We start from the raw sequence: 22,086 nt of genomic DNA, 5'->3' as shown, positions 1-22,086 counted from the left end.
CCAAACTCCCCAGACATGAACATTATTTAGCATATCTGGGATGCCTTGCAATTTGCTATTCAGATGAGATCTACACCCCATCGTATGCTTTCAGATTTAAGGACAGTCCTGCAGGATTCATGGTGTAAGTTCCCTCCAGCAGTACTTTAGACATCAGTCGAGTCTATGCCACGTCGTATTGCGGCACTTCCTCGTGCTTGCGGGGGACCTTCACGATATTAGGCAGTTTCTTTGGCGCTTCAGTGTAGAACACTGAGGATTGACGACATGTGTTTGTTATCTGACGCAAGAGACACTGCGGTTATGAGTGCCTCAGAAGGCAGATCAATTGAAGAGGAATGGACATTTCTAAAATGGGAAATCACTGAAGTTCGACAAATAAATGTCGGTACAAACAAGGAAACTGCACAGTAACTTTGGGTTCCAGAAAAATAATTTAATTTAAGAAAGAAATAAATACAAAAATGCTCAAGGTAAACAGAAATTCAGAAGTATAAGTTTCTTACAAATGAAATAAACGGGCAGTGCAGGAATTCTAAGGTAAAATTGCTGCATTAAAAATGGGAAGAAATCGAAAAAGACATGTCGGTAGAAAGGAACAATTCAGCATGTAGAAGCGCAGTAGAAATCAAAAGTGAAGCTGTCAACATTAAGAGCATGGAAACATTCGCTATTAAACGTAGAAGAAAGAGCGAATCGGTGGAAGAAATACTTTGAAGGTCTTTACGAGCAGGATGAAATGTTTGATGGTGTGATAGAAGAAGATATAGAAGTCAGTTTTGAAGACAGAGGATCCAATATTGGGGTTACTGCTTGACAGAGTTTCGAATTCGAGAGACTTCATATCAAATGAGGCAAGAGATATAGACAACATTCCATAAACATTTCTAAGGTCAATGGAGGAAATGGTAATGCTTTTACAGGTTGGTCTGTAGAATCAACGAGACTGGAGATATACCGTAAGACATTCAGCAAAATATCATCAACACAATTTAGAGGACACCAAGAGAAGATAAGTGAGACGATTATAGCACAATCCACTGACAAGATTAATGAATAGAAGAGTGGAAAATAAAGTTAAGGATTTGTTACGTGACGACCAGTTTGGCTTTAGGAAGGGTAAAGGCATCAGAGAGGCAGTTCTGATGTACGCTTGATAATGGAAGCAGGGCTTAACATTCGAGATACGTTCACAGGGTTTGTGGACCTTGACAAAGCGTTCGATCGTGTAAAATCGTGCAAGATGTTTGAAATTTCAAGATAAATAGCTTTAAGCTTCAGCGAAAGAAGGGTAATACACACACATCAAAAAACATTTTGCACCACCTCGGTTCCGAGAGTTCCGGAATCTCTACAGAAAATTGGAGCAGAGATCAGCATAAGCATCATTTCCGCCCTTTTTATTGCTCATGAATACCACACATTGCATGTTGTACCACCACACAGCGAGACCTTCAGAGGTGGTGGTCCAGTTTGCTGTACACACTCGTACCTCTAATACCCAGTAGCACGTCCTCTTGCATTGATGCATGCCTGTATTGGTTGTGGCGTACTATTCACAAGTTCATCAAGGCACTGTCTGTACAGATTGTCCCGCTCCTCAACGGCGATTCTGTTAGACCCCTCAGAGTGGTTGGTGGGTCACGTCGTCCATAAACAGCCCTTTTCAACTTATCACAGGCTTGTTTGTTTTGAAAGTAGTTGAAATGGGAATAGACAGTAACTTAACATCAAATTTGGGAACCAAGCAGTAGATAATGTTATGGCATTATGCTACATCAGAAGCAAAATAACCTATGATGAACGAAGCACGGAGGACAAGAAAAGCTGCTTAGCACGAGCATAGAGGGCATTCCTGTGTAAGAGAAGTCTACTAGTGTAAAACATTTGGCTTCATTTCAGGAAGAAATTTCTGAGAATGTAAGTCTGGAACACAAAATGGTACGCAAGTGAATCACGAACTGTGGGAAAACCGGAAAAAGAGGATTCGAAGTGTTTTAAATGTTGTACTATAGATGTTGAAATTTAGGTGGACTGATAGTGTCAGAACTTAAGAGAATCTCTGCAGTATCAGCGAGGACAGCTATATGTGGATAATTCTGTAAAGAAGAAGGGACACGATGACAGGGCATGTGTTAAAGGCATCAGAAGATAACTTCCATGGTACTTAAAGGAGCTGTAGAGGACAAACGTTTAGAGAAAGACGAAGATTGGAATATATCCAGTAAATATTCGAGGAAATAGTGTGTAAGTGCTATTCGGAGATGAAGAAGTCGGTACAGGAGGGGAAGCCCCGCACTGCTGCATCAAAATACATCTACATCTACATCTACATTTATACTCCGCAAGCCACCCAACGGTGTGTGGCGGAGGGCACTTTACGTGCCACTGTCATTACCTCCCTTTCCTGTTCCAGTCGCGTATGGTACGCGGGAAGAACGACTGTCTGAAAGCCTCCGTGCGCGCTCTAATCTCTCTAATTTTACATTCTTGATCTCCTCGGGAGGTATAAGTAGGGAGAAGCAATATATTCGATACCTCATCCAGAAACGCACCCTCTCGAAACCTGGCGAGCAAGCTACACCGCGATGCAGAGCGCCTCTCTTGCAAAGTCTGCCACTTGAGTTTGCTAAACATCTCCGTAACGCTATCACGGTTACCAAATAACCCTGTGACGAACGCGCCGCTCTTCTTTGGACCTTCTCTATCTCCTCCGTCAACCCGATCTGGTACGGATCCCACACTGATGAGCAATACTCAAGTATAGGTCGAACGAGTGTTTTGTAAGCCACCTCCTTTGTTGATGGACTACATTTTCTAAGCACTCTCCCAATGAATCTCAACCTGGTACCCGCCTTACCAACAATTAATTTTATATGATCATTCCACTTCAAATCGTTCCGCACGCATACTCCAAGATATTTTACAGAAGTAACTGCTACCAGTGTTTGTTCCGCTATCATATAATCATACAATAAAGGATCCTTCTTTCTATGTATTCGCAACACATTATATTTGTCTATGTTAAGGGACAGTTGCCACTCCCTGCACCAAGTGCCTATCCGCTGCAGATCTTCCTGCATTTCGCTGCAATTTTCTAACGCTGCAACTTCTCTGTATACTACCGCATCATCCGCGAAAAGCCGCATGGAACTTCCGACACTATCTACTAGGTCATTTATATATATATTGTGAAAAGCAATGGTCCCATAACACTCCCCTGTGGCACGCCAGAGGTTACCTTAACGTCTGTAGACGTCTCTCCATTGATAACAACATGCTGTGTTCTGTTTGCTAAAAAATCTTCAATCCAGCCACACAGCTGGTCTGATATTCCGTAGGCTCTTACTTTGTTTATCAGGCGACAATGCGGAACTGTATCGAACGCCTTCCGGAAGTCAAGAAAAATAGCATCTACCTGGGAGCCGGTATCTAATATTTTCTGGGTCTCGTGAACAAATAAAGCGAGTTGGGTCTCACACGATCGCTGTTTACGGAATCCATGTTGATTCCTACAGAGTAGATTCTGGGTTTCCAAAAACGACATGATACTCGAGCAAAAAACATGTTCTAAAATTCTAAACAGATCGACGTCAGAGATATAGGTCTATAGTTTTGCGCATCTGCTCGACGACCCTTCTTGAAGACTGGGACTACCTGTGCTCTTTTCCAATCATTTGGAACCCTCCGTTCCTCTAGAGACTTGCGGTACACGGCTGTTAGAAGGGGGGCAAGTTCTTTCGTGTACTCTGTGTAGAGTCGAATTGGTATCCCGTCAGGTCCAGTGGACTTTCTTCTGTTGACTGATTCCAGTTGCTTTTCTATTCCTTGGACACTTATTTCGATGTCAGCCGTTTTTTCGTTTGTGCGAGGATTTAGAGAAGGAACTGCAGTGCGGTCTTCCTCTGTGAAACTTGGAGTGAAGCTCTCTTTCCTTTCGCAGTGGTTTCCTAACTTTATTGTTGTACCACGGTGGGTTTTTCCCGTCCCTCACAGTTTTACTCGGCACGTACCTGTCTAAAACGCATTTTACGATTGCCTTGAACTTTTTCCATAAACACTCAACATTGTCAGTGTCGGAACATAAATTTTCGTTTTGATCTGTTAGGTAGTCTGAAATCTGCCTTCTATTACTCTTGCTAAACAGATAAACCTTCCTCCCTTTTTTTTTGTATTCCTATTAACTCCCATATTCAGGGATACTGAAACGGCCTTATGATCACTGATTCCCTGTTCTGCACATACAGAGTCGAAAAGTTCGGGTCTGTTTGTTATCAGTAGGTCCAAGATGTTATCTCCACGAGTCGGTTCTCTGTTTAATTGCTCGAGGTAATTTTCGGATAGTGCACTCAGTATAATGTCACTCGATGCTCTGTCCCTACCACCCGTCCTAAACATCTGAGTGTCCCAGTCTATATCTGGTAAATTTAAATCTCCACCTAAGACTATAACATGCTGAGAAAATTTATGTGAAATGTATTCCAAATTTTCTCTCAGTTGTTCTGTCACTAATGCTGCTGAGTCGGGAGGTCGGTAAAAGGAGCCAATTATGAACCTAGCTCGGTTGTTGAGTGTAACCTCCACCCATAATAATTCACAGGAACTATCCACTTCTACTTCACTACAGGATAAACTACTACTAACAGCGACGAACACCCCACCACCGGTTGCATGCAATCTATCCTTTCTAAACACCCTCTGTACCTTTGTAAAAATTTCGGCAGAATTTATCTCTGGCTTCAGCCAGCTTTCTGTACCTATAACGATTTCAGCTTCGGTGCTTTCTACCAGCGCTTGAAGTTCCGGTACTTTACCAACGCAGCTTCGACAGTTGACAATTACAATACCGATTGCTGCTTGGTCCCCGCATGTCCTGACTTTGCCCCGCACCCGTTGAGGCTGTTGCCCTTTCTGTACTTTCCCAAGGCCATCTAACCTAAAAAACCGCCCAGCCCACGCCACACAACCCCTGCTACCCGTGTAGCCGCTTGTTGCGTGTAGTGGACTCCTGACCTATCCAGCGGAACCCGAAACCCCACCACCCTATGGCGCAAGTCGAGGAATCTGCAGCCCACACGGTCGCAGAACCGTCTCAGCCTCTGATTCAGACCCTCCACTCGGCTCTGTACCAAAGGTCCGCAGTCAGTCCTGTCGACGATGCTGCAGATGGTGAGCTCTGCTTTCATCCCGCTAGCGAGACTGGCAGTCTTCACCAAATCAGATAGCCGCCGGAAGCCAGAGAGGATTTCCTCCGATCCATAGCGACACACATCATTGGTGCCGACATGAGCGACCACCTGCAGATGGGTGCACCCTGTACCCTTCATGGCATCCGGAAGGACCCTTTCCACATCTGGAATGACTCCCCCCGGTATGCACACGGAGTGCACATTGGTTTTCTTCCGCTCTCTTGCTGCCATTTCCCAATAATCACAGGACATTTCAAAGAAGTAGGTCTCCACGTTATACAACATAATCTCTCGTCGATATTCAATTGCATATTGTAAGTAAACATCCCAGTAAGGATCGATACAACGACTGAATATCTATTGCTTAAGAATATCAGTAACTGGTGGGTCAGTATTCTTTGTGTAAGCAAATAAAAAGAAATCTGGGTGCCCAAGTTATGGAGTAAGAGAACCCTACAGTAGATCGAGATAAGTCTTATTTAGATAGAAGGAGTTCTCCTCAACCCACTCGAGTCATGCTTTGCTTAGTTGAAAAACAGTTTTTGTGTGATATCTAAGTAACGATGGAACAAGATTGCATTCAAGGACAGCAGAGATGTTATTGTATCCTCGAGGTATAAGAACTGTCTGAATAACTTTTACAGTATAAGCACACACGAAAGTTTCGCTTATGGGAATCCGCTGGAGCACGGTATTACTTGGTGGAGGTTTACAGAGAGGAGTGGGATGGCGAAGGTTGTGAAGTCCAACATCAGTTAGTTACATCAGTTGACTAGAGACATAATTTATCCACTGTTCAGAAACACAGATCAGGTGCAGTAGCTTTTTGAAACAAAGTGACTGTGATGCATTATTTAATTTTTTTTATTTTTCATCTTCATTTGACATCAGTGGCATCATTATCGGTTTCGATTGTGTCATCGTCAGATAATCTGTTTAAAAGGAAAGAAAGGAGAGATAGTTAAATACAAAGAAACTGGAATACAAATCACACTAACTTCTGTATACAACCATACGTACTGGAATACGTTACATAGTGACTCATCAGCTGAAGAATCAGAGAGAGGCTCGCAATATGGACACTAGAGTGCTGCAACGCTCTGTGTTTGGCCGGTCACGGCTCGCCTGTTGACGGGGGGACCGAGCACCTCGTGTCCGGCCCCACACGGCTCGGCTCGTTCACGTACTCGCCCCATGTGTGTTGTCCGGATTCCGGACACGCGGATAACCGAGCATGACCGGCCGCCGCTGACGTCTCAATTCGCTTCGCCCCGGCTCGCTGCACTGTACTGTACAAATCTAAGGCCTCTCTCTATCTATCTCTCTCTCTCTCTCTCTCTCTTTCTCTCTCTTTCTACACACTCACACACACTCACACACACACGGACAATGTATTTATCTCTGCCTCTTTCTCTCTTTTAAAACAAAAGTAACGTTTCCAAGAACGGGTACGTGACACAGCTAAATTGGGAAGTAAAACGATATTTCAGTACAATCGCGGATAGAAGACGAGTCCCATTTCCAAATAGAAGATTTATTTTTCCTTTCATTAATAAGAAACATTAAATAAGTGCTTTCCCTGTAATCTAGAAGACAACGATCTTCATAAAGAAAGCATATAAAGAACATTAAACATTTACAAACGTAACTTGTCATACTTTCCTCTTATTTGCAACAGAAACAAAATTATAGTTATTGTTGATCAGCAGTAAATCACTAAAGGGTTCCGGATTTTATTGGCTGCGGCGATTTGTTAGTAACATGCCGGCTTTACTAAAGCATCTTTCACTAGGTGCGCTTGTTGCTGGGATACATAAAATACGTCTTTCAACTGCAGCCAGGCCTGGCAGATATGTTTCATGTCTGCTCCACCCCTTAAGATGTCATCTTCATCTTCGAGGCGCATCAAAATGTTGAGATCTACTTCATCTCCTGCGGATGACCTGTTGTTCCTCCATTCCTTGAAACGATCTCTCTTTCTGGGTGGTGATGACACAGTACTTGAAGGATGTATGACAATAAACAAAAGAGACAAGTAATGCAGAACTGATGTGGAAATCATCGAAACGTCGCCGTGAAAACGAGATGTTTCGCGTTAATGAAATATTATACAAATTATAGCATTCCCATTGCTCTACAATACACCATCCACCAGCTATGAAAAACGATTATGTTAATGATTGCATGTTGTACCTGTGTAAGTAGCACACATTTGTCGCACATTGCTAAGAATTTCCTGCTTTTCATTTATTTCAAGCATATTAAGATCACGGAAAGACGGCCAAAGAAACGTAGCAATTTTATCTCTGGAAGTGATCATAATCTTCTCACAAACGAAAGTCAAGGCTCGATTTTTAATCCTTTGTACCTCCTGTTGAAAAATACATATGTTAGTACACATCAATTACTGTAGACAATTATAAATCTATCACGTATCACTATGAAACAGTGCTTTTAAGTGCAGTAATCACTCACCAGACAGACAATGTCATAGACTTGGCAAATTTGTTGCAGTTTGTGAAACCAAAGAAGAAATAACTGGACTGTCGGTTCTTTTTCGCCTTCTAATTCATCTGTGGCCTCTTTAAATGGTCCCAGGAAATGCGCAATTTTACAATCTGTAAGCGCCGTCAGCAAAGCAGCAACTTAGTTATACTGAGTGTGTAAGGATTGCAGCATAGTGTACAAGCTGTTCCAGAGTGTGCAGACCTCTTGTTTCAACGATGATTTCAAAGACGAGCAGAGGCCACTTTTCTTAATGTACCTTACGATGCATTTTGCGATATTTATTGTTGATGCGATGTTCGGGGCATGATTTAACAAGAAGTTATCTTCATCGAAAATGTGTCTAAGTGCTGTGTTTATACAGAGAGCAGCACAAGGAATCCTTAGCGATTTTCCAAAGCCTTTATCACATTGGCACCCTGGTTGGATGTTTTATTACTGCCGGTACCCCTGAAGGAGGTGTATCTTTGTGAGGTTTCTTGCAACTGTGTTTCTTTAAATGAGTGGTTCCCGACTGGAAACACAATAATGTGGAGCAGTTTAGGCACTATATGTACCCAGTAGACGCACTGTTTTCGTCTACAACCAACAGAAATGTACTCCATACTTGGCTTTTTAGACCTTCCCGTTTCTTCACTGGTTCCTCGCGCTGCATGATTACATAGAGACACACCACAAATGAGAAGCCCGTACTGGCTGCAATGTCACACGGATAATGACATGTGTAATATGTTTGAAGTTACGTGCTACGTATTCGGTCACGGCTTCTATGCTCGGTCACTAGAACTAGTGCGGACAGCCTATCCAGTTAGGGTGTACTCGTCCCACCTCGTATTTTGTGCTCGCTTACTCGGTCATGCAGGACTCTGCTGAAGAATCTGAGAGAGAGGCTCGCAATATGGTCACATCTCCCCTCTTATTGTTGGAACTCAAAGTTGCAGTTGACACCGCGATAGTATACATTTGGTACCACGTTTGAACATTTTATATTTTACGGACCTGACTTCGAATATTCATTATTGATTTAATATCACTTGTGTGGATTGATGATGAAATACGAGTTAATATAAATAATTTGCTGTCCAGGCGGTAAAAATACACACATTGCTAACACCACTAAGATCGACAAATTGTCTGTTGCTTTCCATCTCGGGTTTATCGTGTGCAGTATGTCTGACGATTTTTCTGATGTTTCGCCAGAATGAGTAGCTGGCATTTTCCACCACGAGCAAGGGATGGTGAAGCTCTGATAATGCCAGCCACTCGTGCCTGTGAAACATAAGAAAAGTCACCAACAGGCAGTCTGTCAACAAGTGGCCACGAAAGCCTTAACAATTTTGTAGCTTTGCGATCACGACATTACAGTGACTGTGTCGTTACTTACATAGTATTATACGTACAAGTACGATCATGCAGGGATGGAACCGTAAACTCGCCAAATGTGCACTTTCCACTCTACAAAGGTTATATGAGTGCCACTCTGGTCACACGACAAACCTCTAAGTGGTAATCAAGTTCGTTCCATTTCGTATGTAGCAAGATCCTGTCAATGGTCGTCATAGCAACATTGATGTGTTCTCTTAGCTATTCCAGTGATCTTGGCAGTGGGAGTTTGTAAACACTGTCCTCATTGTACCCCCAGAGGAAAAGGTCACAAGGCGTTAGGCCAGGGAAATTGGGGCGGAGGGGCTGGGTGTGGGGTTGGGGGTGGGGTTTGGAGAGGGAGGGGGCCAAGGGAATATAACCACGTCATCGCCACCACTACGACATTGTGCTCGGTGAACATCGATGCTCGAGTGACGGAGTGCACCGTCTTGCTGGAATACAAAATACTCGGAATCGGCAGTCAGCTGTCGATACGATCACAATTACGGCATATCAAAGTAATAAGTAAGCGTCACTGTCTTCTTAATGCAGTCCATTCAGCTTCGTCTGCGACGTTGCATAGAAAACATTAATATTTCACAAATCTCGTTCATGAGTCCCAATTTCACAACGATTTCCAGTGTCCCGATCTCTCAAACTGTGACTCATAAACTTGCCAGATAAACGGGATGTTGCTCGCCGCTGAAAATTAGCCTGGAGGCGAAATGTTCATCTTCAAGTGGATTGCATTTTGATGCAAAACTGGAGTTACCGGCCATGATCTTCCACTCTTGATCATTGCACAACCCGCAGACAAAAAGGTTTGAAATGGAACCGCAATCGCAAACCCTTTTACACAGCTTGCTGCTGTATTTCAAGTTCGTGGCCTCTGCTGACCGTTGATTTTTTTTTTTTTTTTTTTTTGTAGACTGCGAGCTAAACTTTCTCTAACACTCTCCAAAGTTGCATGTGGCACACTTGATCGACGAGCGCCTTTCTGTTTAGAGATAAACCAGTGTCCGTAAATTGTCTATACCAACGCATAATTCTCTGTTTGCATGGCGGTTCCTTTTTATAATTCCTGCTGAATACACTCTGCACTTCTGTACAGAAACGCATCTCGTATATTCAAACACACAAAAACTCTTTTCCTGCTTTATCGCCATTTTGTCGAGGCCACGCCTACTGGTAGGCACTACGCGAACTCGATGAGGTTAATGTTCTATTCATACATTGTCATACTTGTGCATGTAATACTTTGGAAGATACAGACCTCTAAAATGAATGAATCATTTATAGCAGCACAGTACAAAGGCGGCTCTACCCGGGATCCATAACCGTGTTCAAGAGGATGCCGTGACACCCCGTAGCTTAGAAGCAGAGGAAAAAACATAGTGTCGTCAGGTGATTTTCTTTCAATAAAATGATTTAAAATTCGGCAGTAGGCAAGTTTTTAACAGGGTGGGTACTGAAACCATTTTATGGCTAATTATAAGTCTCCGTTCATCTTCCAAAATATTAGAAATACTCCATACCCTGTGTCTAACTAACCCTCTACAAACTATCGTACTGGCCCCCTTGCCATACATTGTGAATACTGTCGCAATAAAGTAATGGAAACGACGAAATGGGGTGAAAAAATAAAAAAAAAGTGAATGCATGAGAAGCATGTTAGTAGCCGAAGTAATATTTATACACCTGCTAGATTCCTGCATTTAGTGACGAGAGCTTTCTTATATACAACAAATTTTGACGTATTTTGTATTATACAGCTGTGCAAAACTTAAGGACAATAGTAACTTTCATGTGATGTGTCACTAAAAAGTAACACAGCTCGATGAAATTTAAGCCATACACGGAAAGAACTGCTGCAGTGTAGTAAAGAAGGTAACTGAAAGAAATACGCAATCAGACGAACGGAAAAGACTCTTTTACACAGCGACAATAAGTGCACTGAATTCACCGCGATTTATGATGTTTCCTAAGAGTGTGTGCTATTACCACGGACAGCACTGCATTGCATGCAGGTTGCTCCCATGCAGGTCACAAGCTTGTTGAAATTCTTGCCACAGAGTTTTCCTTTCCTCCACTAGCGCGGCTCATAACAGCTGGATGGTCGCTGGTGCTGCAAAGCGTCTCCCACACGTGCTCGATGTTCCTGTGTGGATTAGATGTTCACACCTCCAGCCGTATGAAAGAACAGACACAACGATATTATACAGGGTGGTCCATTGATCGTGACTGGGCCAAATATCTCACGAAATAAGCGTCAAACGAAAAACCTACAAAGAACGAAACTTGTCTAGCTACAGGGGGGAAACCAGATGGCGCTATGGTTGGCCCGCTAGATGGCGCTGTCATAGGTCAAACGGATATCAACTGCGTTTTTTTTTAACCATTACTGGCCATTGTCCCTTTTTTGGGACGTGTATATTTTACTTATTTCTACGTAAGCAATGAAGCTTTTAGCCTTTATTGTTGCACATGTAGGTTCAGCTAACTGCTATAATGCCTGTAAAAATAAAATAAATAACTTTATTCTAAGTACTTCACGTCAGGAAAATTATAAACTTGCCGATTTTTTGTTCTCGCACTTGGCAGCACTGTATGTGCTGGTAGCTCCTGGACGAAAATGAGCTGTGATTTAGTCGTCTGAGCGTGTTTGTTATGAACATATGGATGTTCGTATATGATTAAGTATACTTCAAATTTTTTCATGTAAGTGCAATATCGATATAATTTATGCGTCCCAATGATGGGCACAGTGGCATGTTACACTATCATTTATTGTTGATGTTCCCTGTTCATGTACACGTGTATTATACAGGGAAGAATTGCATTTTACGTTCTTTATATCTGCCTCTTCCCCCATGAACCATGGACCTTGCCGTTGGTGGGGAGGCTTGCGTGCCTCAGCGATACAGATGGCCGTACCGTAGGTGCAACCACAACGGAGGGGTATCTGTTGAGAGGCCAGACAAACATGTGTTTCCTGAAGAGGGGCAGCAGCCTTTTCAGTAGTTGCAGGGGCAACAGTCTGGATGATTGACTGATCTGGCCTTGTAACATTAACCAAAACGGCCTTGCTGTGCTGGTACTGCGAACGGCTGAAAGCAAGGGGAAACTACAGCTGTAATTTTTCCCGAGGACATGCAGCTTTACTGTATGATTAAATGATGATGGCGTCCTCTTGGGTAAAATATTCCGGAGGTAAAATAGTCCCCCATTCGGATCTCCGGGCGGGGACTACTCAAGAGGACGTCGTTATCAGGAGAAAGAAAACTGGCATTCTACGGATCGGAGCGTGGAATGTCAGATCCCTTAATCAGGCAGGTAGGTTAGAAAATTTAAAAAGGGAAATGGATAGGTTAAAGTTAGATATAGTGGGAATTAGTGAAGTTCGGTGGCAGGAGGAACAAGACTTTTGGTCAGGTGATTACAGGGTTATAAATACAAAATCAAGTAGGGGTAATGCAGGAGTAGGTTTAATAATGAATAAAAAAATAGGAGTGCGGGTTAGCTACTACAAACAGCATAGTGAACGCATTATTGTGGCCAAGATAGACACAAAGCCAATGCCTACTACAGTAGTACAAGTTCATATGCCAACTAGCTCTGCAGATGATGAAGAAATTGATGAAATGTATGACGAGATAAAAGAAATTATTCAGGTAGTGAAGGGAGACGAAAATTTAATAGTCATGGGTGACTGGAATTCGTCAGTAGGAAAAGGGACAGAAGGAAACATAGTAGGTGAATATGGATTGGGGGGAAGAAATGAAAGAGGAAGCCGCCTTGTAGAATTTTGCACAGAGCATAACTTAATCATAGCTAACACTTGGTTCAAGAATCATAAAAGAAGGTTGTATACCTGGAAGAATCCTGGAGATACTAATAGGTATCAGATAGATTATATAATGGTAAGACAGAGATTTAGGAACCAGGTTTTAAATTGTAAGACATTTCCGGTGGCAGATGTGGATTCTGACCACAATCTATTGGCTGTGAACTGCAGATTGAAACTGAAGAAACTGCAAAAAGGTGGGAATTTAAGGAGATGGGACCTGGATAAACTGAAAGAACCAGAGGTTGTAGAGAGTTTCAGGGAGAACATAAGGGAACAATTGACAGGAATGGGGGAAAGAAATACAGTAGAAGAAGAATGGGTAGCTCTGAGGGATGAAGTAGTGAAGGCAGCAGAGGATCAAGTAGGTAAAAAGACGAGGGCTAATAGAAATCCTTGGGTAACAGAAGAAATATTGAATTTAATTGATGAAAGGAGAAAATATAAAAATGCAGTAAATGAAGCAGGCAAAAGGGAATACAAACGTCTCAAAAATGAGATCGATAGAAAGTGCAAAATGGCTAAGCAGGGATGGCTAGAGGACAAATGTAAGGATGTAGAGGCTTGTCTCACTAGGGGTAAGATAGATACTGCCTACAGGAAAATTAAAGAGACCTTTGGAGAGAAGAGAACCACTTGTATGAATATCAAGAGCTCAGATGGCAACCCAGTTCTAAGCAAAGAAGGGAAGGCGGAAAGGTGGAAGGAGTATATAGAGTGTTTATACAAGGGCGATGTACTTGAGGACAATATTATGGAAATGGAAGAGGATGTAGATGAAGATGAAATGGGAGATAAGATACTGCGTGAAGAGTTTGACAGAGCACTGAAAGACCTGAGTCGAAACAAGGCCCCAGGAGTAGACAACATTCCATTAGAACTACTGATGGCCTTGGGAGAGCCAGTCATGACAAAACTCTACCATCTGGTGAGCAAGATGTATGAGACAGGCGAAATACCCACAGACTTCAAGAAGAATATAATAATTCCAATCCCAAAGAAAGCAGGTGTTGACAGATGTGAAAATTACCGAACTATCAGTTTAATAAGTCACAGCTGCAAAATACTAACGCGAATTCTTTACAGACGAATGGAAAAACTGGTAGAAGCGGGCCTCGGGGAAGATCAGTTTGGATTCCGTAGAAATGTTGGAACACGTGAGGCAATACTAACCTTACGACTTATCTTAGAAGAAAGATTAAGGAAAGGCAAACCTACGTTTCTAGCATTTGTAGACTTAGCGAAAGCTTTTGACAACGTTAACTGGAATACTCTCTTTCAAATTCTGAAGGTGGCAGGGGTAAAATACAGGGAGGGAATTGCTATTTACAATTTGTACAGAAACCAGATGGCAGTTATAAGAGTCGAGGGGCATGAAAGAGAAGCAGTTGTTGGGAAAGGAGTGAGACAGAGTTGTAGCCTCTCCCCGATGTTATTCAATCTGTATATTGAGCAAGCAGTAAAGGAAACAAAAGAAAAATTCGGAGTAGGTATTAAAATTCATGGAGAAGAAGTAAAAACTTTGAGGTTCGCCGATGACATTGTAATTCTTTCAGAGACAGCAAAGGACTTGGAAGAGCAGTTGAACGGAATGGACAGTGTCTTGAAAGGAGGATATAAGATGAACATCAACAAAAGCAAAACGAGGATAATGGAATGTAGTCAAATTAAATCGGGTGATGCTGAGGGGATTAGATTAGGAAATGAGACACTTAAAGTAGTAAAGGAGTTACGCTATTTAGGGAGTAAAATAACTGATGATGGTCGAAGTAGAGAGGATATAAAATGTAGATTGGCAATGGCAAGGAAAGCGTTTCTGAAGAAGAGAAATTTGTTAACATCGAGTATAGATTTAAGTGTCAGGAAGTCGTTTCTGAAAGTATTTGTATGGAGTGTAGCCATGTATGGAAGTGAAACATGGACGATAACCAGTTTGGACAAGAAGAGAATAGAAGCTTTCGAAATGTGGTGCTACAGAAGAATGCTGAAGATAAGGTGGGTAGATCACGTAACTAATGAGGAGGTATTGAATAGGATTGGGGAGAAGAGAAGTTTGTGGCACAACTTGACTAGAAGAAGGGATCGGTTGGTAGGACATGTTTTGAGGCATCAAGGGATCACAAATTTAGCATTGGAGGGCAGCGTGGAGGGTAAAAATCGTAGAGGGAGACCAAGAGATGAATACACTAAGCAGATTCAGAAGGATGTAGGTTGCAGTAGGCACTGGGAGATGAAGAAGCTTGCACAGGATAGAGTAGCATGGAGAGCTGCATCAAACCAGTCTCAGGACTGAAGACCAGAACAACAACAACAACAATATATCTGCCTTTTTTCATATTCTATTCGAATTTTACGATTCCAACAGGATAAAAGCATGCCGCATGGACTTACACTTGAAGAAATTCTAGCAGAACTAGAGAACCATCAAGAGAGTGACGATGAAGATGATGACGACGTAGAATTGGCGATTATTCCACCCGATGCAGTGTATTTAAAGATGAAGACATTGACGAAAATCTACTGAACAATGAGTCTGTTGTACTAGATGTTGCCGGTACTTTAGAGCTCAAACCAGCCGAGATGAAGCTAATGCTACAGTTGTACCTCCAGAAGTCAAAAGAAGGAAAGCGTTAGGAGATGGAGCAGAAAGCGGTACGTTATCTACAAAAAAATGTAAATGTAAATGGTATAAATGTCAACCAACGTACACAAAGACTAGTGAACCAGGGAAGAGCAACGAACATTATGTTGCGGAATGTCTAGCAAATAAGACAGTGCCCCAGGTGTTTGAGGATTTTTTTCTGAGAAACTAATGGATACTATTATTGAACAAAGCGAAATCAATGCTTGCCAACATAATAAAATAAATTTTCTGCTAACCAAAGAAGAACTAAAATCATTTATTGGCATATTACTTCTGAGTGGTTATCATAAGCTTCCCCATGATAATATGTACTGGGAACAGGCTCCTCATGTCGGTGTTTCTTTAGTCTTCAACTCCATGTCAAGAAATAGGTTTCGGGAAATAAAGAGATTAATTCATCTCAATGACAACTCCAAAACAGACAGAAACGACAAGATGTACAAACTGAGGTTGTACTTTGAAATGCTGAAAAAGGAATTTGGTAAATTTGACGTATTTCATTCAGACCTCTTAATTGATGAAATGATGGTACGTTATTATGGCAAACATTCAGCTAAAATGTTTCTGAGGGGAAAGCCTATAAATTTGGATATAAAATTTGGTGCCTTACAAGTTCCAATGGCTTTCTTTATAATTTTTCGCCATACTGTGGCAAGACTGTCAACAAACAGGCGCCTTTAGGTGCAAGGGTAATAAATGAACTAACCAGCATGATTCCAGAATCAGAGTATTCCAATTATAAGCTTTTCCTTGAGAACTTTTACACCAGTGTTGACATAGTGATCACACTCGAAAGAGTAAAATGAAAGCTACAGAAACAATAAGAGAGATCTGAACTAATGCATGCCCTTTGATTGACTCGAAAAGAAAGGCAAAAGAAAAGGAACGAGGATTCTATGACTACATGTTTGACAAAGAGAACGAAGCTCTGCCTGTGAAATGGAGTGACAACAAACCAGTATGTGTAGCGACAAATTACAGTACTATTACTCCTCTGAGTTCTACTGAAAGATACTCACGGGCAAAGAAAAAGGAAATATCTGTTACAATGCCACATCTCATTGAAGTATATAATGCCCATAGGGGGGGGGGGGGGGGGGGCGTAGATCTGCTGGACAAGGAGATATCACTCTATAGGACGAGGATAAGGTCAAAGAAATGGTGGTGGCCATTATTCACACAGATGATAGATATCTGCGTAGTAAACACATGGCGTGCATACCAAATTGCTAACTCTAATGAGAAGCTCTCATTTTTGGATGTCCGACGGAGAATAGTGATGTTTCACCTATCAAAGAAAACAGGATCAGTACCAAAACGCAGAGGACCACAAGGAAGCAAATTGATGGGAGGACAGGTGAGCACAGATGTACGACCAGATCCAGGAAATCATTTCATTGTGCCAAGTAAAACACAGAAGAGATGTGCTTACTGCAAGAAAAAAACAACAAAAATTTGTTATAGGTGCAATGTTGGTATACACGACAAGTGTTTTGCTTCATTTCATACTGAATAGATATTCAATAATATTAAATCATTCTTCATTTATTGTTTGTGTTGTTTCATACAATATTATGCATGGAGAATAAGGTTGTGCATTTGGATAGCGCATTTAGCCAATGTCCCAAAAATGAGACGGTTTGCAGTTTTTGTTCCAATAAACTGAAAATTTTCAAAACAACTTCTTATTCAATTAATCACTCAACGTAACGTATTTATGTATAAAAGTTTGCAAAAAAAAAAAAAAAAAAAGATCCGATAGAGTTTTGGCGCCGGCCGCGGTGGTGTTCTAGGCGCGCAGTCCGGAACCGTGCGACTGCTACGGTCGCAGGTTCGAATCCTGCCTCGGGCATGGCTGTGAGTGATGTCCTTAGGTTAGTTAGGTTTAAGTAGTTATAAGTTCTAGGGGACTGATGACCACAGCAGTTGAGTCCTATAGTGCTCAGAGCCATTTTGAGAGTTTTGGCCAGTAATGGGTTAAATAGGAACCCCCATTTTTATTACATATTCGTGTAGTACGTAAACAAATATGAATGCTTTAGTTAGACCACTTTTTTCGCTTTGTGGTAGATGGCGCTGTAATAGTCACAAACACGTCCCTCACAATTTTATACGAACAGTTGATAACAGGTAGGTTTTCTAAATTAAAATAGAGAACGTAGGTACGTTTGAACATTTTATTTCGGTTGTTCCCATGTGATACATGTACCTCTGTGAACTTACCATTTCTGAGAGCGCAAGGGTGATTACCTGTAAATACCAGATTAATGCAATAAATGCTCAAAATGATGACCGTCAACCTTAAAGCATTTGGAAATACGTGTAACGACATTCCTCTCAACAGCGAGTAGTTCGCCTTCCGTAATATTCGCACATGCATTGACAATGCGCTGACGCTTCTTGTCAGGCGTTGTCGGTGGATCACGATAGCAAATATCCTTCTACTTTCCCCACAGAAACGAATCCGGGGACCTCAGATCTGGTGAATGTGTGGACCGTGATATGCTGCTTCGACGACCAATCCACCTGTCACGAAATATGCTATTCAATACCGCTTCAACCGCTCGCGAGCTGTATGCCGGACATCCATCATGTTGGAACTACATCGCCATTCTGTCATGCAGTGAAACATCTTGTAGTAACGTCGGTAGAACATTACGTAGGAAATCAGCATACACTGCACCATTTAGATTCCCATCGATGAAATGGGTGCCAATTATCCTTCCTCCCATAATGCCGCACCATACATTAAACCGCCAAGGTCGCTGATGTTCCACTTGTCACAGCCATCGTGGATTTTCCGTTGCCCAACAGTGCATATTATGGCGGTTTACGTTACCGCTGTTGGTGAATGACGCTTCGTCGCTAGATAGAATGCGTGCAAAAAAATCTGTCATCGTCCCTTAATTTCTCTTGTGCCCAGTGGCAGAACTGTACACGACGTTCAAAGCCGTCGCCATGAAATTCCTGGTGCATAGATATATGGTACGGGTGCAATCGATGTTGGTGTAGCATTCTCAGCACCGACGTTTCTGAGATTCCCGATTCTCGCACAGTTTGTCTGCTACTGATGTGCGGATTAGCCGCGACAGCAGCTAAAACACCTACTTGGGCATCATCATTTTTTGCAAGTCGCGGTTGACGTTTCACATGTGGCTGAACACTTCCTGTTTTCTTAAATAACGTAACTATCCAGCGAACGGTCCGGACACTTTGATGATGTCGTCCAGGATACCGAGCAGCATACATAGCTCACACCCGTTGAGCATTTTGATGACAATAGCCATACATCAACACGATAGCGACCTATTCCGCAATTGGTAAACGTCTATTTTAATACGGGTAATGTATCACGAAGCAAATACCGTGCGCACTGGCGGAATGTTACGTGATACCACGTACTTATACGTTTGTGACTATTACAGCGCCATCCATTACAAAGGGAAAAAGGTGGTCCAACTAAAACATTCATATTTCTTTACGTACTACACGAATATGTAATAAAAATGGGGGTTCCTATTTTAAAAGACGCAGTTGATATCCGTTTGACCTACGACAGCGCCATCTAGCGGGCCAACCATAGCGACATCTGGTTCGCCCCTTCAAGCTAGACGAGTTTCTTTCTTTGTAGTTTTCTCGTTTGATGCTTAATTCGTGTCATATTTGGCCCGGTCACTATAAATGGACCACCCTGTATAACTGATTCGCCTCTATGGGCAATGAATCCACAACCTTCAATGCGGATGCAGGGTTCGAAGGTTCGAACTCCTGCGGAAATTTAAAGTTAGCGAGCATGGAGGACTTGGATGGGAACTGCGAATAGGAGGTGGTGCTAGACGGGAATTTGAGTCCGCAGGGGAGAGTGCCGAGATAGTACGCGCATTTGTGATGAACACAGGGCCCGGATGGTGCATTGGTTAACGCAAATGCCTAGTTAGCAGGTGATCAAGGGTTTGAGTTCCAGTCCGGCATACATTTTCCACTCGTGCCGCCGACTCCACATAAAGTCATGAAGCAGCTGATGTCATCAGTTCCTTCGCTTTTCTATGCTCTCTCTCCCCCCCCCCCCCACTTCCCCTCCTCTACCACCAATTTACATGAATTGTCCAACATGGTCTGTTTCGTGACACTGTACTTGTTCCCTATGTGCGTCCATTCGGTGGTGCATTCGGCCCTGACTTCATTTTTATGAATGATACTACGCAACCGCGTCAAAAAGCGCAGGTGGAGGAGCTGTTGGAAATGAAAGGATATTGGGCGAATGGACTGGTCTGCCTGTTTCTCCCCTTAAATCCCTTGGAGTAGATGTGGGATGAGTCGGGGAGGCGTACCGCATCAAGCCTACACGCACCAAAGACCATCCGGCAGGTGTCAACTGCGCTGATTTAGGAATGTAACGCCCTACCACAAGAACTTCGTATCAGCCATGCGGCCAGCATGGGAACATGTTGCAGACATGTACTGCCGACCATGGTGCTGACACACACAAATGGTTCAAATGGCTCTGAGCACTATGGGACTTAACATCTGAGGTCATCAGTCCCCTAGAACTTAGAACTACTTAAACCTAACTAACCTAAGGACATCTCACACATCCGTGCCCGAGGCAGGATTAGAACCATCGACCGTAGGGCTTCCGCGGTTCCAGACTGAAGTGCCTAGAACCGCTCGGCCACCACGGCCGGTTGACACACACATTGAGTGCTATGCCTCGCCTTTTGTTATCTCCACTTAACCATCATGAATTGTTTTGACTTTACTGTTATTATCGTCTTTGAATAATGACATTTCTATTTGGGTGCTTGCTTATTTCTTTTAGTTAACTTCTGTACTGTACTGTATTGTCTATTGCAGTTTTTTCCTTTGTATGACCGATGTTTCGTCGAGCTACGTTACATGGTACTGACCGATATTGCGAAAGTTATTTTCATCCTCAGCTTTTGAACACCAGTGCATTTCGACTGTAATATAAATCTGCCTATTTTTTTAACAAGTGCAAATGTATGCTGTGATTCTGCTTCAATGGATTACGGTACAAGTGTGATCCCGACGTAAAGGAGTAGGACACCGTTTTTACAAGAGTATTTGAATAGTTCTTTTTGCAGCAAAGAATTCGGTGCCTTCCTAGCGGCGATGAGTGAGTAATCATTTACCAAGACTACGCTCGTGTGTGGATAATATTTCAGTCGGAATCTCTGGGCAGATGCTATACATTAAATATAAACTTTGAGAAGATAGATAGTGAAAAAGGGAGATATATGAACTCCAAGCATTAATCTGATATTCCTTGTAGCGTGAAGATATGGTAAACGAGGTACAGCATTCCTGGTGGGGTACGCACTAATATTAATGACCTTCCACGAACGAGCTGCGTAACTCGTTCAGTCAAGGTCGACGGCATATGAACTGTTCTGTGGGTTTTTCCGGGTGACATGTTGTTTAACGTATAATACCATTCAGCGGATTTACACGCACGTTCAACCTGTAAGAGAGTAAAGTCCATCTGGTGCAGAAGGTTAGCAGTAAGGAGATGTGCAGAGGAAAGATCCTTATCTAAAAATTGGGGGGTAGCAAGCATCGAACAATAATTTAAAAAATGGCTGTGAGCACTATGGGACTTAACGTCTGAGGTCATCAGTCCCCTAGACTTAGAACTACTTAAACCTAACTATCCTAAGGACATCACACACATCCATGCCCGAAGCAGGATTCGAACATGCGACCGTAGCAGCAGCACGGTTCCGGACTGAAGCGCCTAGAGCCGCTCGGCCACACGACCGGCGAACAATAATCGGTCACCGTTATTTTGTTCGTTAGCAACGGTGACTGTCGAGGTTCGATACTGGTTTTTATTCTGTGTTATCAAACTGCAACACTGTTTAATGTCAACTAAAGTCTTGCTCTACTCAACAGCTTCCATTGGAAGTTCGTAGGTCATCAGTGGATCTCTCCTTGCAATCCAGTTTTTGAAACTGTAGACTTCCACGAGTAATTTGATCATAAATGTGGAACAATTCGGACGACAGCATTTATAATCTTATTCATTAAGTGCTTTGTACACATATCACATGATTTCCAGAACAGTTTCGCAAGAGGTGAACAATACATTACAGCTCTTAAAACTCCAGTGCGAACGGTATTGTTATTGTGAAACCAGCAAAAGCAAAAATCACGTTAAACGTTACGTTACTAAAGTGGGATGAGATACATCATTGCTGATAACATTAAGCGAATCTGTGAAAGAGCACGTAAGCACCTTACCAGTTATTTGTTCAAACACGAACGCTGTCTCCCATTTCCATGGATAGTTATGAGATACACATGAAGCCAGCACGCAGCAAGCGTAGAATTGGCACCACATGCTTGGTTAACGCAAATCATGGTCATTTCAGCACAACCGCATAAAGTACCTAACACTAACGCATTCTATATGCTGCGTGTGAGGAAATATTATTCAGTGGCTTTCACATTCAGAAATCCCATTTTGATTTTGTTCGTGAAAATATCGTGGTGAGTTTTGTGTAAGAAGGAGAAACATC

The sequence above is a fragment of the Schistocerca nitens genome, chromosome 4, assembly GCF_023898315.1.
Source record: "Schistocerca nitens isolate TAMUIC-IGC-003100 chromosome 4, iqSchNite1.1, whole genome shotgun sequence".
NCBI lineage: Eukaryota > Metazoa > Arthropoda > Insecta > Orthoptera > Acrididae > Schistocerca > Schistocerca nitens.
Note: the sequence above shows the minus strand (reverse complement) of the source record.